The sequence below is a fragment of the Miniopterus natalensis genome, chromosome X, assembly GCF_054644295.1.
Source record: "Miniopterus natalensis isolate mMinNat1 chromosome X, mMinNat1.hap1, whole genome shotgun sequence".
NCBI classification, from domain to species: domain Eukaryota; kingdom Metazoa; phylum Chordata; class Mammalia; order Chiroptera; family Miniopteridae; genus Miniopterus; species Miniopterus natalensis.
Window position 1 is genome coordinate 3,323,424 of NC_142103.1, and position 15,630 is coordinate 3,339,053.

Genomic DNA, 15,630 nt, shown 5'->3' on the forward strand with positions numbered 1-15,630 from the left:
GTAGGATGAAGACAAGGAGAAAGGAGGAGGAGGATGAGGAGGAGGAAGGTGAGGAGAAGGAGGAGGAGCATAAGGAAGAGGAGTAGGATGAAGGCGAGTATGAGAAGGATGAGTAGTAGGATGAGAACGAGGACAAAGAGGAGGGGGGACGAGGAAGAGAAGAAGAGGATGAGCATCGGATGCGGATGTGGATGAAGGTGAGTATGAGAAGGATGAGTACTAGGATGAGGAGAACAAGGAGGAGGAGGAGGACGAGGAGGAGGATGTAGAGTATGAGGAGAAGGATGAGTACTAGGATGAGGAGGACAAGGAAGAAGAGGAGGGTGAGGAGGAGGACGAGGATGAGGATGGTGAGGAGGGGAACCAGGAGGAGAAGGAGGAAGAGGATGATCATGAGGACGAGGAGGAGGATGAAGGTGAGTATGAGAAGAATGAGTACTAGGATGATGAGGAGGCTAAGAGGGGGAGGAGGATGGGCAGGAGAAGGAGGAATAGGATGAGCATGAGGAGGAGGAGGAGGATGAAGGTGAATATGAGAAGGATGAGTAGTAGGATGAGGAATACAAGGAGAAAGAGGAACAGGATGAGCAGGACATGGAGGAATAGGATGAGCATGAGGACGGGGAGGAGGATGAAGATGAGTATGAGGCAGAAGGATGAGTACTAGGATGAGGACAAGGAGGAGGAGTAGGGTGAGGAGAAGGACTAGGAGGAGAAGGAGGAAGGGGATGAGCATGAGGACGAGGTGGAGGATCAAGGTGAGTATGAGAAGGATGAGAGGTAGGATGAGGAGGTGGACAAGGAGGAGGGGGAGGACGAGGAGGAGAAGAAAAGGATGAGCATAGCGATGCGGATGGGAATGAAAGTGAGTATGAGAAAGAATGAGTAGTAGGATGAGGAGAGGCCAGGGAGGATGAGGAGTACGAGCAGGAGAATGAGGAACAGGATGAGCATGAGGAGGAGGAGGAGGATGAAGGTGAGTATGAGAAGGATGAGTTCTAAGATTAGGACGAGGACGAAGAGGAGGATGTGGAGTACGAGGAGGATGAGGATGAGTATGACTAGTTGGATGAGTAGTAGGATGAGGACAAGGAGAAAGGAGGAGGAGAGTGAGGAGGAGGAGGGTGAGGAGGAGGAGGAGCATAAGGATGAGTAGGATGAAGGCGAGTATGAGAAGGATGAGTAGTAGGATGAGTACGAGGACAAGGAGGAGGGGGAGGAAGAGGAGAAGAAGAGGATGATCATGAGGATGAGGATGAAGGTGAATATGAGAAGGATGAGTACTAGGATGAGGAGGACAAGGAGGAGGAGGTCGAGCAGGAGAAGGAGGAATAGGATGAGCATGAGGACGAGGAGGAGGATGAAGATGAGTATGAGGAGAAGAATGAGTACTAGGATGAGGAGGAGGAGGAGGAGGATGACGAAGAGGAGGCCTATCAGGAGAAGGATTAGTAGGAAGAGCATCAGGAGGAGGATGAAGTGGAGTATGAGGAGAAGGATGAGTACTAGGATGAGGAGGAGTATGAGGATGAAGACGAGGACAAGGAGGAGAAGGAGATAGAGGATGAGGACGAGGAAGAAGGATGAAGGTGAGTATAAAAATGAGTACTAGGATGAGGAGGATGAGGAGGATGAGGAGGAGGACTAGGGAGACGAGGAAGAGGATGAGGACGAGAAGGATGAAGATGAGTATGAGAAGGATGAGTACTAGGATGAGAAGGAGAACAAGGAGGAGGATGAGGACCAGGAGGAGGATGAAGATGAGTATGAGGAGAAGGATGGGTACTAGGATGAGGAGGACAAGAGGGAGGAGGAGGGTGAGGAGGAGGACGAGGAGGAGGAGGGTGAGGGGGTTGGACGAGGAGGAGAAGGAGGAAGAGGATGAGCATGAGGACAAGGAGGAGGATGAAGGTGAGTATGAGAAGGATGAGTAGTAGGATGAGGAGGAGGCCAAGAGGGGGAGGAGGACGAGCAGGGGAAGGAGCAATAGGATCAGCATGAGGAGGAGGAGGAGGATGAAGGTGAGTATAAGAAGGATGAGCAGTAGGATGAGGAGGAGTACAAGGAGCAGGAGGAGCACGAGGTGTAGAAGAGTATGAGCATGAGGATGAGGAAGAGAAGGAGGAGGAGGATGAATGTGAGTATGACAAGGATGAGTACTAGGATGAGGAGGAGGACAAGGACGAGGAGGGGGAGAATGAGGACGAGGAGGATGACTAGGAGGACAAGTAGGAAGAGTGAGCATGAGGACGACGAGGAGGATGAAGGTGAATATGAGAAGAATGAGTAGTAGGATGAGGAGGACAAGGAGGAGGAGGAGGATGAGGACGAGGGGGAGAAAGAGGAAGAGGATGAGCATGAGGACGTGGAGGAGGATGAAGGTGAGTATGAAAAGGATGAGTAGTAAGATGAGGAGGACAAGGAGGTAGAGGAACAGGACGAGCAGGACAAGGAGGAGTAGGATGAGCATGAGGATGGGGAGGAGGATGAAGATGAGTATGAGGAAAAGGATGAGTACTAGGATGAGGACAAGAAGGAGGAGGAGCGTGAGGAGAAGGACTAGGAGGAGAAGGAGGAAGAAGATGAGCCTGAGGACGAGGTGGAGGATGAAGGTATGAGAAGAATGAGTAGTAGGATGAGGAGGAGGGGGAGGACGAGGAGGAAAAGAAGAGGATGAGCATAAGGATGCGGATGAGGATGAAGGTGAGTATGAGAAGGATGAGTACTAGGATGAGGAGGAGTGCAAAGAGGATGAGGACGAGTAGGAGGATGAAGATGAGTATGAGGAGAAGGATGAGTACTAGGATGAGGAGGATGAGGAGGGTGAGGAGTAGGATGAGGAGGAGGATTGTGAGGAGGAGGACAAGGAGGAGAAGAAGGAGGATGAGCATGAGGACGAGGAGGAGGATGAAGGTGAGTATGAGAAGGATGAGTAGTAGGATGAGGAGGACAAGGAGGAGGAGGAGGACAAGGAGTAGAAGAGGATGAGAATCAAGGTGAGTATAAGTAGGGTAAGTACTAGGATGAGCAGGACAAAGAGGAGGAGGAGGACGAGGAGGAGAAGAGGATTAGCATGAGGATGAGGATGAAGGTATGAGAAGGATGAATACTAGGATGAGGTGGAATATAAGGAGGAGGAGAATGAGGGCGAGTAGGAGGACTAGGAGGAGAAGGAGGAAGAGGATGAGCATTAGAACAAGGAGAAGGATGAAGGTGAATATGAGAAGAATGAGTACTAGGATGAGGAGGACAAGGAGCAGGAGGAGGGTGAGGAGGAGGAGGAGGAAGGTGAGGAGGACGATGTGGAGGAGGAGGAAGAGGATGAACATGAGGACGAGGAGGAGGATGAAGGTGAATATGAGAAGGATGAGTACTAGGATGAGGAGGAGGACAAGAGTAGGAGGAGGAAGGAGTAGAAGAGCATGAGGATGAAGGTGAGTATGAGAAGGATGAGTACTAGGATGAGGAGGACAAGGAGGAGGAGCAGGAGGAGGGTGAAGATGTGGACGAGGAGAAGGGGGTGAGCAGGAGAAGGAGGAATAGGATGAACATGAGGAGGAGGAGGAGGATGAAGTTGAGTATGAGAAGAATGAGTAGTCGGATGAGGAGGAGGACAAGGAGGAGGATGAGGACGAGGAGGAGGACTGGAAGGAGAAGGAAGAGGATGAGCATGAGGACGAGGAGGAGGATTAAGATGAGTATGAGAAGGATGAGTAATAGGATGAGGAGGACAATGTGGAGGAGGAACACGAGCAGGAGAAGGAGTAAGATGAGCTTGAGGAGGAGCAGGACAAGGAGGAGGACTAGGAGGAGGATTAAGAGGATGAGCATGAAGACGAGAAGGATGAGGGTGAGTATGAGAAGGATGAGTACTAGGATGATGAGGAGGACAAGGAGGAGGAGGATGAGGACAAGAAGGAGGACTAGGAGGAGAAGGAGGAATAGGATGAGCATGAAGACGAGGAGGAGGATGCAGATGAGAAGAAGGATGAGTACTAGGATGAGCAGGACAAGGAGGAGGAGGAGGACGAGGAGGAGAAGGAGGAAGAGGATGAGGACGAGGAGGAGGGTGAAGATGAGTATGAGGAGAAGGATGAGTAATAGGATGAGAACAATGAGGAGGAGGAGGAGGAGCAGGAAAAGGAAGATGATGAGCGTGAGGAGGAGCACGACGAGGAGGATGACTAGGAGGAGGATTAAGAGGATGAGCATGAGGACGAGGAGAAGGATGAAGGTGAGTATGAGAAGGATGAGTACTAGGATGAGGATGAGGAGGAGGAGGAGGAGTTTGAGGAGGAGGAGGAGGATGAGCATGAAGATGGGGAGGACGAGGACGAGAACAAGGACGAGGAGGAGGAGCCCGATACTTGTCCCACCACAAGTGGTGCCCAGGGCGACCCAGAAGCAGAAGACAGAGACTTTTAAGTGCCTGCTGCTGCTCTGGAGAAAAGGCCCTCGGGGAGGGATCTGAGTTTCCCTGGGCGCCGCCAATAATGCGCTGTGCGGGGAAAGATGCAAACGCGGGCGTGTGTCTGTGTGTCCGCAGGTCCCCGAGGGTGGGCAGGGTGCCAAGCAGGGGGCGGAGGGGGACCAGCGAGGGAGGCGGACCCCGCGGGTTTGGGCACAGGCAGCCAGGCCCTGAGGAGCACTAGCGAACACGGAGCATGAGTGGTGGCCTCAGCACGTTCGCACACTGCCAGGGAGTGGAAGCACTGCTGCTCCGCCTTGGCCTGGCACAGAGGGTGCTACGCGAAACCAACCAGCCAAAGAAGAGGGTCACGTGATCTGTCATAGGTGGAATCTAGTGAACGCAACAAACCAATGAACAGAACAGGCTTAGAAGCAAGGGACAGACTGATGCACTCCAGAGGGAGGAGGGGTGGGGGTGAGCTAAGACACTAACCAAAGAACTGATACTCCTATAAGCATAACCCAGGGACACAGACAATAATACGGTGAAAGGCCTGGGGGCAGGCAGCGGCAGGGTACAGAGGGTGGACGGGGAAAAAGGGGGACATCAGTAAGACTTTCAACAATAAAGATAAATTTTAAAAATAAAATAACTCTGTAAACCAAGGCCTATTTGCCCTGGCAGGTGTGGTTCAGTTGGTGAGAGCGATGTCCTGTAAGCCAAAAGCTTGCACATTCAATACCTGCTTGAGGCGCATTCCTCTCTCTCTCCCTCCCTCTCCCTCTCCCTCTCCCTCTCCCTCTCCCTCTCCCTCTCCCTCTCTTCCCCCCTCCCCCCTCCCCCCTCTCCCTCTCTCTCTCTCTCTCTCTCTCTTTCCTCTCTTCCCCCCTCCCCCCCTCCCCCCTCTCCCTCTCTCTCTCTCTCTCTCTCTCTCTTTCCTCTCTTCCCCCCTCCCCCTCTCCCCCCTCTCCCTCTCTCTCTCTCTCTCTCTCTCTCTCTCTCTCTTTCCTCTCTCCACTCTCCCCCTCTCTCTCCTTTCCTTCCTCTAAAATCAATGAACATATCTTCAGGTGAGGACTTAAAATAATAATAAAAATACAACCAGAGAGAACTAAACAATGTATGATTGCAAGATACTAACATTGTAGTAGCCAGAGAGAAGAGCAAGGAAATGAACGCTACAAAGTGCAATATGGCCATAGTCACTGGTAAGTTGGCCTGATTGCAGAGAACAGAGAAGGCTTCTAATGTACTGGTAATGTATTTAAGACTTCTTAAGATGTCTGTTTATGTTGTATTTATAAATTATATATATGCTTTTGTATGTATATTTATAATTAAAACAAACTAACAACAACAAAAAACAGCTCCTGGGGAACTCTTTGTATGTGGGCAATACTTATTCATCATCTGACTGATTGGGCAGCAACATGCTGGAGACCTTATAAACAGAATTGAAGTTTTTGTTCTTGAGCCATTTAATCTTTTGAGAGAACTTTTCATTTTTTTCTGGATTTGTATGCCTGTTTAAGGAGCAATCTGTGCATGGGGTGAGATGGAGTTGAGGGCAATTTCTTTTTTTCCTATACTTCCAATCAATTATCATGGTTTTACTCCAATGTCACCCTCTTGTCCTATGTTGTTATATGGCGTTTCTGGGTTCTATGCTTTTCAGGCATTCTTCTGGGAAGATATGCTTTTTCTTAGTCTCAGCGTTGTAAAAATTTCACAGTAAATATGCAATAAATTTGTTCAAGTATGAAACAATGCAAAAAGCATGTAGCCAGCCACTAAGAAAAATGTATTTAGGTTGTCTGACTTAGCTGATGGCAAGTCATTCCTGTGTGCAGAGCTGGAAAATGGGCTCCCACCTAGAAGTTTATACATCCCATATTCATGGTCCAACCCCTGTTGAGTGGCAGACTACATGCTGGGGCAGGGAATTTATATGTCAGAATTAGTTCACCTCTCCAGCCATATTCCTCTTATCACATAGCCTTTAAAAACTGTCATGCGTGTAAAGCTGAAACTTGTGTGTTTTCTGTCACTCTCTCTCATGAACTAGGCACTTGTCATCATTCATTTACATGATAAAGCCTATTCATGAATCAATTGCTGCATTTCTCTATGCCTCTACAAATGCAGTTGCAATAAATTTCATGAACATGAATTTACTTTCAAAATTATAAATGAGAAAGAAGAGGCAATAATTTAATAAACTCCACAATGCATGTGTCAAACTGATCGGACTTTTACAAGTAAAGTCAGAATGACTTTCATTGCCACCTAGAGCAATAGCATTCAAATGGAAAATTTAAGACTTTAGTCTAATAAATTTGGAACACTTCATTATATAGCTACCACTCCAGAATAAGTGTTTTAGAGATGTTTATGAAGTCTAGGAGTGTAAATTGAGGGGTTTCATTTTCAGATCTGCCAGTGATTCATGGTGTGAACTGGAATAAGTCACTTTCATGGGAGTAATTTAAGTCTGTATTTATATTTCCAAGCCGTGATACCTTGAAAGGAGATTCTAGATGTGGAATACATTGCACACAAAGGAAATCTCAAAGGCCATGAGTAAAAATGAGTGTATTTCCTCCTTGAAAAAAAGATGACAGAAGTGCCAACCTCTATTCTGACATTTCCATCACAAGTGCATCTCACCAGGAGAACAGGTTGTTCAGTGTTTTCAGCTCTGGATTATTGTTTTTAAAATATAAAAAAGTTAGTGTGCTACATGGTGTTTGGAAAAGTAAGAACAAAAATGTCCATAATCCCATAAAATGACTCAACTATTATTATCTTTGGCTAGTTTAACCTTGGCTAGTTTTACCTTGTCTAGTTTTCATTATTATACATATTTTTTAAAAGCTCTACTCACATTGTACGCACAATATTTTGTCATGCCTTGTTCACTTATAACAAATATTTCAAGTTTCATATCTTCATAATTAAAATGTATAATTTTAATGGCTACATAATATTTAATCAAGTTATTGTTTCATACATGAATCATTTATGTGTGGACTTTTGTAAGGTTACCCATTTTTGACCCATTTTGAGATCACTGTGTTTCTGTTGGATAGCACCAAAACACAACTAGAGACTATAATACTAAACAATATATATATACACATAATTCCAAGTTTCTATCCAATACATCATTATCACACTATGAACATTTAGCTTTGTTACCAGCCAAAAAACAATACTTCCTCTTGCTTCAATAGTTTTCAGCCATCTTAAACACAGGGTTCAGCTGAGATCTTTCACACTGAAGTGCAACTGGAAGGACTTCTGGTGACCATTTCTCTGTCCCTTATTGTGTCAACAAATGTACTAATAGCAGTTCTTGTCCTCAAAGAGATCACATCCCATTGGAAAGATAGCAAAGGAAGCTGAAAAGGAATCACATCTCGAAAGCCGAGGAGGGTGCATCAAAATGAGAATGTTCATCAGTGGCAAATGTTCCAGAGAGGTCACCTAAAAGGGAAACCAATTGGTCCCAGTCAGTGAGCAGATATTTACTGAATGTTTACTATGTGCCAGGCATAGTTTAAGGGCTGAGTATATTGTAGTGAAGAAGGCTAAGCCCTTGTACGCAAGGAACTTTTATTCTAATGGGGGCAGAAAGAAAATAAACATGTCAACAAAGGCATAGAAATGATTTAAGGTAGCAAGGTCTACAAAGAAAATAAATTGAGGATGTGAGATTTAGCTCACATGTTCAGAAAAGTTCACTGTAAGAAGATGCCATTTATTTTGAGACCTGAGATATCTCAAAGGGAACTTTGGATTTGATAATTAGGTGGTCTTTGGTGATTTTTTCCAAGTGCAGTTTCAGTTGAGTGTTAAGGATAGAAGTCAGAAAGCATTAGGGGAGTTATGGTTCAACGGGTGTGAAGTTTTAGTTAGGCTAGATTAATAAGTTCTACAACTCTGCTCAACCATATAGTGATCATAATTATTAATAGAGGACTGTGTGCTTAAAATTTTATTAAGATTGTAGATCTCACATTGTATTCATACTTCAAACAAACAAAATCAAGGGAACTAAGGGATCTTATAGATGTAATGGATATGTTTATTACCTTGATTGTGGCGATGGTATCATGGGTGTATACATATGTACAAACAAATCAAATAGTACATGTTAAGTATGCACAGTTCTTTGTATTCCTCAACAAAGATTTAATAAAAGAGAGTGATTGGCAAGTAAGTAGAAATAAACAGAAAGGTTTACCCTTGATGCTTAACTGGAAAGGAAGGAAAAAGATGAAATGAAGCTAGAGGGAAAGGCAGAGTCAAGGATGTTTATGGTTGCTGATGCTTCTTTTAAAATTCTTACTTAATATTAAACTTATTGATAAACTATAGTGAAGTTGCCAGTAGAAAGGAAGATGTTGAACATACAGAAGAAAAATAACCAAGATCAAGGTCCATTCTCAAGCCCCTTGAAGATAATGATTTATTCATTAAATATTTACTGAGTATTTTTGGTTTTGTTCCTGTTCTTGTGTTATTTTTAATGTGAAAAGCACACAAATGGGAATGTCTGCCCACTGAGTCATTTTGCAAGAGAACTCCTGCTCTTATATTAGGCTAACTTACAGCCAGCATGTGTGAAGGGAAAAAATGCTGAACATATCACTTCAATATGGTAATTCTGTGAGGAGAGGCACTCATCCCATTCAGAGACATAAGAAAATATTACTTCCACGAAATTGTTAAAATGGAGATGCCAAATTCATGAAGTGTTATTAAGAAGTTTGAACTAAATTTGCTACTTAGAACAAATTCCAAGTAAAATGTAATTGTACATTTTTCCAACACCATATTCTTTTGACAGAAAAAATTTAAATCTTATGCTACATGTAACATTTTTTAAAAATCACTTTTTTATGGTGGTAGTTTTATGAAAATGTTTTTATAACAAGTAAGACTTTACAACCTGATGGTCGATCTCTACTTAGATTATCATGTGTTGGATCACAAACTAAAAGCTATTTAGAAAAGAGTGTGACTTAGCTATTAATTTTCTCGGAAGTTAAAGAACATTTTCCTGTAGTGGTTTTTGATATTATGAATGAAGACTTTCCAGGTAAGGTATTTCTTGGCTGCTAAATAGCAGTGGGATTTTGGCCAGTTTCATCTCAATCTCTCAACATCCCTGCCAATCATTGAACAGCGGGGGAATATGTCTCCCCACACAGATGCTTTAGTAGGATTTTCACAATGTGCATTCTAACCAGATGTACATACATCAAATTTTTGAGAAAGAATCATTTTTATAGTGCTGAGCACATTAAGGTTTCTCAATTTTGGCATTATTGATATTTGGGGCAGGATTATTCTTTGTTGTGGGGAAACTGTAGTTTGTACGATAGGATGGTTAGAAACATTCCTGACCTCTAGTCATAGAACCCAGTAGCATGCCTGCCCATCATGACAACCAACAGTGCCTCAGAATATTGCCAAATGTTCTGTAGATGGCAAAATCTTCCCTAGTTCAGAACCACAGAGTCAAAGAGAATCATTAATTCTCCAGGATAAATAGTTCTAAAGACATTAAAAAGTTATCAAAGCATTTGCTGTATTAGAAATGCACATAAACAACTCATACTTACAAAATAAAATGTACAGAATATATAATTAATAAAGACCTACTTTTTGTGGATAATGGATATGCTTAATCAATTTCACAGAAGAAAAAACACTTAACTCCTACTCTGTAATTATAGAAAAGATTCATTAACTTCTCTTCAAAATGAAATTTTGTAATATAGAACACATTTACAAGATACTAGCTTAAGAGTCATACCTACTTAAGGAACTTGCATCAGATTTACTCAGTATAAGCACTGTAGCTTAATTTCCATCTATAATAACAGCATTATCCAATGATTCAGTAAAGCCCTGAGCATGGCTACCCTATAAGGCCCATAGATTTGAAAACTCAGATTCACACTGTAAGCATAACATCATTTCTCCACCAGTACCACCACAAATCTGTAGTAAAGTCAACAAGCTGGGTAGCATTAATCAACACATAGGCGGCGAGTCATCGGGATCTAAAGGACCTAGGAGAAGGGTAATACCCTAAGAATGACTAACTTATTACTAATTGTCAAGGGTCAGGAAGTACACAGGGTCTTGCCAGATGAATGAAGAAATCTAGCTACATATCCCCGGCTACTCATTATACATTCTACCCAAAGAAGAGGTCTAATTAGCCTAACAACATAAGGGTTTTCAAAGGGCTGCTTTAAAAAAGAAAACAGAACTGTCGGGACTCAGAACAGTGAAGATTGTGTGCGGTCTACAAAGGGACTTATAATCATCCTCATTTTCTGTGAGCTATTTCTGCAAGATAGTCACTGTGGTTGCCTTCATCCCTGGAGACTAACAGTGCCCCCACCAGATTCGCCAGCTGTATGAGAAACAGTGAAACATGGAACAGCAGGCCCACTGAGCTTCAGGGGGCTGGGGAGCTGTGTGGGCCTGTCAGAACAGATGCTGCTAAAACAGGTGTCACACTAATCTACACTAACTATATATAAAGTCAGAGATTTAGCCTTGAACTATGTGCTAATGAACAAAAATGCTTTCCCAAGGTACACTGAATTCAAAGTGCCAAATCTGTATAAATCACAAACCTAGATCTCCAGTGTTTTGCAAATACAATAATACTTGGCCTCTGGGATGGGTCCCGCAAACAGGGCCCGCTGCTAAGCGTTGGCGCATGTTGGATGCAGTGCTCATTGTTTGAGCTTCACCTCAGGGAACAGGGACACTTAATTGTGCACTTCTTCCATGGTATTCCGGCGTCCCTCTTCTGGGCTCTCATATCACCCTGAGCACATATTTCTGTCACAAGTCTTATTTTTAAATTTTTTAAAGTTATTAATTGATTTTGCCCGGCCAGGCATGGCTCAGCGGTTGAGCGTCGACCTAGGATCCAGGCGATCAGGGTTCGATTCCCAGTCAGGGCACAGGCCCGGGTTGCGGGCTGCAGCCGATCAATGACTCTCTCATCATTGATGTTTCTGTCTTCCTCTCTCCCTCTCCTTTCTTCTCTCTGAAATCAATAAAGATATATTTTTTTAAAAAAAGTTATTAATTGATTTAGAGAGAGAGAGACTTCAATTTGTTGTCCCACTTCTTTATGCATTCATTATTTGATTCTGGATGTTACCAAATGCTTTTCTGCATCTATTGATATGATCATATGATTTTTGTCTTTCAATTTGTTTATGTGCTGTATCACATTTATTGATTTGCAAATATTGTACCAGCCTTCCATCCCTGGAATAAATCCCACTTGATCTTGGGATATGATCTTTTTAATGTATTGCTGGATCTGATTAGCTAATATTTTGTTGAGAATTTTACCTTCTACGTTCATCAGGGATATTGGCCGATAATTTTCTTCCTTTGTGGTATCTTTATCTGGTTTTGAAACTAGGATAATGCTGGCCTCATGAATCTTTCCCCCTATTTTATTTTGGGGTATAGCTTGAGAAGAATACGTATTAGTTCTTTGAATGTTTGGTAAAATTCACCTCCCCCAGCTAGTTGCAACAAACATAAATGTCTTCAGATATTGCAAAACTTTCCCTGGGAGAGGTACAAAATCACCCCCAGTTGAGAACTACTGACCTAGTAAAATGAAAAGAACATTTTTGGGGAAGCTTGAAACAGGTCTAACCTCAGCCCTTTCCACCCATTTAGTAACGAGGCCTTTCTATGCCTATCTCTCAATATATCACTCAAAGAGAGTTTCAATGTTTTCAGCTGTTTCTCACCATTAATAGGTTGGCAAGGGAAAGGAGAAAGAAATTGATATTATGAAGAGTTCATTCTGTAGACACTGTGCTCAGTACTTGACATTGATACATTTAATCCTTATTTTAAAAGTACTATCAGGCCCAGCCTGTGTGGCTCAGTGGCTGAGCATCGACCCATGAACCAGGAGGTCACGGGCTGATTCCCAGTCAGGGCACAGGCCCTGGTGGCGGGCTCCATCCCCAGTGGGGGCGTGCAGGAGGCAGCCAATCGATGATGTTTCTCTCATCGATGTTTCTCTCTATCCCGCTCTCTTCCTCTCTCTCTAAGAAATTTTTTAAAAAGGTACTACCAGATAGTTACTCATTGTCTCCATTATACTGAGTTAAAAACAACAACAAACAAGTTTCAGAAAAAGTTAACAATTGTTCCAGATTATAGCATTTAAAAGTAGCAGAGCAAAAGCTTACTATCAGATTGTACTCCAGCCTAAACAGGGATATCTGAAATATGTTATCTTTTATCCTCAAGTTTATTGATATATAATTGACATATAACATTGTGTAAGTTTAAGGTGCACAATGTATTGATATATTTATATATCAAAATGTTTATTACCATAGCATTAGCTAACACCTTCATCACCTCACATAATTATCATTTCCCTTTTTGTGATGAGAACATTTAAAATCTACTCTCTTGGCAACTTTCAAGTGTATAATACAGTGTTGTTAACTGTAATCACCATATGGCATATTGGATCCCCAGAACTTATTCATCTGATAACTGGAATGTGTAACCTTTGACAAACATCTCCTAATTTCCCCCACTAAAAAGCCACTGGTAACCACCACTCTACTTTCTGTTTTATGAGTTTTGCATTCTTAGATTACACATATAGGAGCAATCATACAGTATTTGTTTTTCTCTGTCTGACATACATCATTTAGTATAATGCCCACCAGGCCCATCCATGTTGTCGCAAATGGCAAGACTTCCTTATTGCTCATGGCTAAATAATATTACATTATATATTTATATCTATATTCCATTTTCTTTTCCATTCATCTGTCAAAGGACACTTAGGTTGTTTCCATATCTTGGCTATTATGATTAATGAACATGAGACTGAAGATACCTCTTTGAGGTTCTGTTTTCATTTCTTTTGGATATATATTCAAATGTCAAATTGCTGGCTCATATCGAGGTACTATTTTTATTTTTCATTTTGTGAGAAACTTCCATGCTGTTTTCCTTAGCGACTGTACCAATTTACATTCCCATCAACAGTGCACAAAGTTTCTTTTACCCAAAAGTATTTTCTTTTTTAGAGATGTTTGCTTTATTCTAATGGAATGTCAAGCATGGAAGTTTGCCTTTCGAGAAAGAATACTGTACAGCTTTCTTTTTCTGAAAAATCTTTAATAATGAATAGTAATAGGTAAGCTCTGAGGCCTTCCAGGAAAACAAGCAGCAATAGTGCAGGTTTGAAGAACTCATGCCATGACTGACAAAAACAAACAGAAATAATTCATTAGTGCTTAAACTGGGGCAAAACTTGATCTCATTCAATATACTTCTAGAAGCATGATTTAGATACAAAATAAGTTGGCCCAGGTTGAAAGAAAGCTCAAGAAATCAATATATGAACCCTACCACTACCTTTGTCCGGATCTCTGTTGCAGAGGCAAGAAAATTAATTTGAGCAGACCTGTAAAAAGGTAGAGTGTGCTGTGTGGAGCTCATTTCTCCACTGCAAATAACCAGCCCTGAAAAGTTAAATGCTGAAAGAGATGCAATCTATACAACCCGTGTTATTGCCTACCTTCCTACCTCCTCATCTGTAATTTAACTCCTGAGAACTAGAGCCACAAAAAGCTTCCTATATAGGTAAAGCAACAGGTTTACATAAAGCAAAACCCCCATCAACCTTGCACTTTTTTCATGAAAATGGATTCCTTACTCTAAGAGAGAATGCAGTGAAACATAAAGAGCTCTCTCCACCAACAGGTAGGCGTCTGTCCCAACAGGAAGCAGCTTACCACATTACAGAGATGCAAAAATTCAGAGAAACTAGCAACTAAGAAAAAATAACTGCCACTGCACCCAGCCCTAGATACCTCTCATTGTCCTCAACACCGCCCTCTTGCCACGCAAAGGAGATGAATGGCTGAACAAAGAATGGGACAGTAAACCCTAAGCTGTTCAGAGCATGTCCCAAGGCACCTGGTCCACAAATGTAGAGCCAGAGGCAAGTTTTAGAAGGTGAGCTAAAAGAATAGATTTAGAAATTCCAAACTTATGATCGATTCAGCAGGTCTGGAATGGGGATTGACACTCTATTTTGCCCCATCTGTGGAGAGAACACATGAAGCCAACACTTGCCACGTCAACCAGCAGAGATATCAAGAATTATGTATTAACACTACTTGAGAGGGGCAACAAATGGTCCCAATTCAAAATAAATAAGAAAAAAAGCAAGTAACAACATCATGGGACCTATGTGTAAAATGTTCTAAAATGGAGAAAGGGCAAGAACAGGAATACAGATAAATGGCTTTTAGTCCAGCTTCTAGAATAGTAGCTGAAGAAATAAGGAGATTATAGATAATATGTAACAAGTGGATAAAATAAAACTCGAAAAGCAATCAGAAGCAATAAGAAGCATTATTAAGCCTGTAAAAAATCTGAGTCAGTAGCCTTAAGTATAGTCTTGAGAAATAACACAGGGAATAAAGGACAAATAGATGACTATGACATATAGCATGATATTATATATATAAAAAAACATTAGGACTGAATTGGCTTAGAATCAAGCTTATTAACTGTGGAAATGGACTGAGATTGGGAAGAAGTACAAGTTCAATAATTTCTTCACTTTAACATATGATAATTTTGGCCTTTAGGATCAAACAAAACGTACTTTGAATGTAGCCTTAACAAGAAATAGTTATGTGGCCCTAGCCCAATGATTGATTCCTCTCAACCTCAGCTTTTTCATCTGCAAATTGAGAATGAGAATTGTGCCTGTCCCACAAGGTTACTGTGAGGGTTAAATGAGATGATGCATGCAAATTCTCACACAATTACAAAGAAAAATCTCAATAGGCATCAGCTACAGCTATTAATATTTCATAGAGGAGAATTCAAAGAAACTCTTTTGCATCTAAAAGTAATACTTGAAAATTTTAAATTGAATGTGCTGTTTTAAATGTTTAAAACTAAAACCTAGCAGAATAAAAATTAGTTGACACATTCAATATTTTTCAGATGGGAAAGAAATGTAACATAAAGAGCTAAATAAAATCAGAAAAGTATGAAGAGAAATGACGGGTAAGAGCGAATATGTAAGTCTAATCACGTCTACCCTCTGTTAATGAGAAAGATTTATAGTCGGGCAAATTAATAATAATAAGCAGTAGTATTCTGTA